This window comes from Poecilia formosa, unplaced genomic scaffold (genome assembly GCF_000485575.1).
Source record: "Poecilia formosa unplaced genomic scaffold, Poecilia_formosa-5.1.2 Scaffold864, whole genome shotgun sequence".
Lineage (NCBI taxonomy): Eukaryota > Metazoa > Chordata > Actinopteri > Cyprinodontiformes > Poeciliidae > Poecilia > Poecilia formosa.
The window spans coordinates 61,437-67,058 of NW_006800803.1; the positions used below are offsets into that span (position 1 = coordinate 61,437).

The 5,622-nt window shown below is 41.6% G+C and overlaps 1 long non-coding RNA gene across 1 annotated transcript in view; it reads right to left on the reverse strand.

Annotated features, from left to right (window-relative positions):
• Window positions 1-1,032: 1,032 nt before the first annotated feature.
• Window positions 1,033-5,622, reverse strand: part of LOC107834947 (uncharacterized) — an 11,056-nt gene continuing 6,466 nt past the window's right edge. The window contains exons 2-3 of the long non-coding RNA XR_001660784.1: window positions 1,885-2,687; window positions 1,033-1,159 (exon numbers count right to left, since the gene is read on the reverse strand). This is a non-coding gene — a long non-coding RNA (uncharacterized LOC107834947). The remainder of the gene's footprint in view (window positions 1,160-1,884; window positions 2,688-5,622) is intronic.

The following is a 5,622-nucleotide window of genomic DNA, read 5'->3' on the forward strand; positions in this document are numbered from 1 at the left end:
CTGCAAGCACCTAATGTAAATGATATTTTTATTGGATCGGAAACAATCGAGCCGCTTTACCCCGAACGCGGAAGCTGAGGTGCAAAGAGCCCATTATGTCTATGGCATATGCCACGAGAGGTGGTGACGTATTTCCGTTTGAATTTATGCCACATAGATTGGTTCCGGGTCCTGCTTGCTCCTATTGTTTTTAGCCAAGGCTGCAAGATCTGTACCACGAACAAGACAAAACTTAAAATATCTGTGAGCTGCTGGTACAACAACTGAGTTTTGTGGTGTGCCGTGGTCTCCAGTAATTTGCCGGTACCATCCAGTGCTTAGTTTTTTCATTTTCCTGCTGATATCAAGGCGACTGTAGCCAAAACTTAGCCACTACAGCTAACACCCGGTTTGTAGCTGCCTGCTAATTCAAACTTGAGGATATTGAAGATCCAGAGTCAGAAATGGGAGACGGAGGTTAAAGGGAGCTGTACGGTTCGTTCAGTGGAATAATGTGTTGGAGGAAAATAATGCCGGAGGAAATCCACTGCTACGGGAACAGGCTGAGGACAGAGGCAGCGATTCGGCACAAGGTCAGGCAATACGTGTGTTGATGCGTTTGTGTTATAAGAGTATGAAATTATTTTTAGGCAGCTGCTTAGCTTTTGTTTATATGACAATTATATAAAATACATTTAACATGCAGTCGGAGCGACGAGCCCCTCCGATACCGAGCAGTAATTTAAGAACAGCCGAGAGCAGCAACGATTCAGCCGGATCCAAACCACACAGGTAGTCAGATTAAGGTCCAAAACCTTCGCTTTACTGCCGTTTAAGTGGTACCGATCCACATGAAAACCCACAGAACAAATGGTACAAATCACGTATTTCCCGAATCCCGAAAATATGACATCTACCTTTGCTGTTTCATAATTATAATCCACGTTAGAGTGAATTTTTCCACTTAGCTGCTATAATCTGTTCTTGCGTTACACAAACATAATTTCTCTTTGTTTTCCTCTGAGATTCTGCTTAGAAAATGAGGTTATGAAGTTACATCCTCCTGCTTTTTGTTTTTAAAATGGTAAATTTAGGTTTGTTTGGACTTTTATAAACTAATGCGTCTTATATGCATCATTTTTTGTATTACTGTTGGTAATGAGCAAACCCTGTGCTTTGCCTGTGTTAAGAAAATAAATTTAGAATAAGCTAGTTTTAAAACTTAACATGTCTTGATTGAAATAGCCTAATTATAGTTTTCAGATTAATAACTTATTCTGCCCTATTGACCTTTATGTTACCTGTAGTTACAGCAGATTGTTTGCTAAGATCTTTTGATCTGCCCTTTGTTTGTGTGGGAAACAATCAGGAGAAGTTCCAGCTTCACACTGATCTGTGAAAAGCCATAAAACAGCAGGAGTTCAGGCCAGTGAAGGAGAAGCTCTGCTTCCACTTTGTTTAGATAAAGGAGACAACTGATGTTTGATCTTGAAAACAAATTGCAGAGAGTTTCTAACTTTAAAGAGGGTCAGAGATAGCTCCTGGTTGGATGAGCAAAGATACGCCTTATTTGAATAAATTAAAAGACAAGCCTTTACTATAAAAGTTTCTACACAGGAGTAACAAATCAGATTTGCTCTTGCAATTCTCCAAAGACGTCTTTGCTTTTCTTTCTTTCTTCTTCTTTTCCATTTGTCTCAGGTAAATGAATGTCTGTTTTAGTGTGTTTGAAGTGTCTGTGTTGTCAATGTGATTTTATACTTTTAAATGTTAGAATAAACTCTGAAGATGTATGATGTGGAGTGTTGACTGTCATCTCTGTGTGGCTTTTGTTTGGAATCATTGAATCCGGGAGCACAAGAGAATATAATGAGCCAGAAGTTTTTATTTTTATTCTCTTAACACCTTCTAGTAGTTTAAATTAATTTCAGCTGCACACTTTCAAAAGAGTATTCAGGTTTAACATGCATTTTCTAAGTAGTATTTTAGTTCACTCTTACTCAGTGACTTCAGTGTTGTTACACCTCTGACACAGTTTTTGCAGTTTCTTTGTGATACCAGAACTATTTCACTTAAACATTTAATTTCCTGATATTGTCAATTTATTTTCAAGCAAACTCTCAAAAAAGAGCTGAGGGTTTATTAGTTTTGATTACATTGTGTAGCTAAATATGAACACTTATTAGTTTTTTGTTTTTAATTTTTCAGGTTTGCATTGCAACACCTCATGTTTCTGAGCCATGATCGCTGTGCCGATTACCTTTCCATTGGATTCAAGCACCTGGACCAGCTGACGGCGTCCATCAGTCCACGGATCATCACAACGTGGACCAACTTTTTATTTACTTTGTTAAACTATGATCTGGAAACCGGAGCACCAGATATGCAAAAATCTACCTGCAGACTTTGTTGGCTACCTTGACGGTCATCCTGGACGGGGCGGAGCCGGTCTTCCTCTCTCCTCTTCCTCTCTCCTCTTCCTTTCCTGACGAGTTTTCATCACCAGTAAAGGCAAACAAGTCTGATGTCTGAGTAACTGCTGTTCATTTTGTCATCCTGTTTGAGCGTCGGTCCTTCACCCTGAAGTTCCTTCCCTCGGGGGGGGGGGCTGATTTATGTTTTCGCATCCACCTGACTAATGTGCGCCACTGTTAAAAAGCATTAACTGGCTGCTAATCCTTTGAATGAAGCTGCTCCCAAGTTACTGTCTGCAAATAGATGAAGGCACATAAAGAAAATCAAGTGCAAGAAATATTGATGGGGACCGTCCCCTTCATGCCAGAGCTGGTGGAGACACGTCCACACCAGTCCTTCAGGAAGTTACGCCTATGACCCTGGGTTTTATCAATATCAAAAATCATTCTATATATATATATATATATATAATCTATGCGTGTCTTCTCTTTATAATCACTATAGTAAATAAGTTTATATGAAACTCACAGGAGCACTCCATTATTCATCATTACATTTCATAGTATTCCATTTTAACACCCAATAGAAATAGTATTTCACAGTTCAAAGTACTTTTCAGGTTAAATGTTTCAAAGTAACAAAACATACTCAAAGTTGGTTTCTATGGAGGACCAAAACTGACATAAGAAGAAATAAAAGTATAAATATATTTAGCTTTTCCTTGTCCTTACACGAGTTTTTGTCAAGAAATGTATATATTTTGTTTCCTCTTTTCCTTATACAAGCCCTCGTTCTTCCCGACCCCACTAAGGGACAAGGGTGTACAGAAAATGGATGGATGGATGAAGCCCTTGTTCTTTTGTCACTGCCTCTCCTCTCCTGTTTGTGCATCATTATGTTAATGAGGAGAGCTGCTATTGGCCAGTAGAGCTTTGGGACCAACGTCACTGCGTCAGACGTTGTGGGGCGTTTAGGTGCAGTCGCTCGGCGCCATCTTTACAGGCCACAGACCAAAACAAACTTTATCCCGGTGGTTTTATTGTGTTACTGACTGCAGGGCCGTGCAGAGGCCACTAAAGGGGCAGGTGCTCAAACAAACAAAAAAAGGGCCCATCTAACCGCATTTTACGACAGAATATTAAACAGCTTTCAGAGTTTAATAAACAATGATAAATTACAAAACTGTGAGATATACAATCAAAGCTAAGGAAAATCTCTATATAGAGCATATAACTATGTAAATGTAAGATATTTTATTAGTAATTTCTTTCTGCAGGTCTATTTTGTCATAGGAAAGTATTGCAATATTCAAACCCGCAATTTACCAAGAAATGTTAATAAGAAAGGAAGTCTTTTATTTTGAAGAATGCTTAACAGGAACTAGTTTTGTCTTTTGCCATTACCGAGCCTTCTGTTGATTTCGGTTGCTTGGTTACGAACAGCCGTTGCCGTTGTTCAGCAAGTGTACTGTTAAAAAAAAATCTGAACAGAAAATGTCCAGCAAATACGTCTGAGCCTCCGTTATAATCTCCCTTTAGCCATTTCCCGAATCAGAAGCTACAATCGGAAGCCAACTTCAGCTTCGATCCAGTCAGGAACGCCGCCACAGCCAGAGGACCGGACTGACGTCTCCTTCTGTGCAGTCCCGTTCTGTTTAGGATCTTGTCAGAGTAGGCATGCTATTAATGGTTTTAACCACAGTGCAAAGCAGCATCCGTATCTCTACATGTTGTAGACCAAACATGAAGGGAAACCTGACCAATTCATATTACCCACTGTACTAGCCTAGCATAATACCACCACTTCCTGGACCTAAAATTATCTCGTTATAACGAGATACGTAACTCGTTATAACGAGATAGCGATCGAAAAAAATTTTTTCCTGCGTGATAGCAATGCGCTTCCGTAGGTGAGAGGAGTTGATTCCACAATCGGTTAATTCTGAAACATCTGATGGTGAATCATCTTAACGCATTTCTATTTTTTCTTATTCTTTGGAGCTCAGGGACTGAGGCAGTGGACCTTATCTGAGCCGCTCCAGCGACCCTGAGCCCGGCTGAAACAACAAAAAGAAACAAAAAACAAAAGAGGCAACTCTTCATCTACATCACAAGCTACAGAAAAGAAATTTAATTTATAATTATGTGAGCAAAAGGTGGCATACCCCATTTACTGTGTGTTTTCCTCTAGCGGTGCTGCTTCCTGTGGTCTGACGGGCGCCGTGGCGGCCGGGTGTTGCGGGTTCAGGGCCGTGAGAGGAGGTGATGAAGGGGGGATCGCGTGGCCTCGGCTTCAGGCCTCGGCTGGTTTTAGCAGCGCTGACTTGGACATTTGCACTTTCTACACATATGAATTATGCCATCTTCTGCTGGACTGCTGTTTGAAGGCCAACACCTACTGGACGATTCTTACAGCTTCTACAGAGGTCAGTGGGGTTGGATTGATTTTTCCTGTTGTCAGGTGAGGACGGAGTGCAGCTTACAGGATCTGATCTCTGAGAAACACCTGGCAGCAGGACGAGTCCCAGGCGTGGTTTCTGAGGGTCTCCTATGGCAGGAAAGACCAAACGGCTTCTGCCCGACGTGATACGGAGGTTTGAAAACAATGATTCATCTGCTTATCTCTCCGTCTCTCCCCCGCTCTGTCAAGGGGGGCCACAAACTTTGTCCAGATTTTTCTGCACAGCAGGAATGAATGCTGCCCTGGACAGATTCTGATGGAACATCACATGTAAAATCGGGCTGAGACTCGAGGCGGTTCTGTTTGTCTGTTGCCATGGTTGGTCCTGGGTTCTTCGCCTCTGGTCATGTGGCCTGGGCCCCCGGGGCCCCTGGGATTTCCCTCAGTCTACAGGTTGGGGACAAAATGGCTGCCAACCAGTGTTGTGTTCAAGACCACCTAACCCGAGACCAAGACAAGACCAAGACCAGAGTGTATCGAGACCAAGACAAGACCAAGACTTTTGGGGTCCAAGACCAAGTCAAGACCAAGACCAGCGGCCCACGCTACATGACACAATAAAATGTAAAATATGATCGAAATTGCTTCTCAAAATAATCTGAAAGATCCATATTACCATAAAACACCTAGATATTAAATACTTAATACATTTTACCAATATTAAATATTCCATTTATGTGCTAAAAAGTGTGGTCTCGTGCCATCCCTAAAAACATAACGCCCTGGGCATTTGCCCATATTGCTCATATAAGAAGCCACCACTGTTGC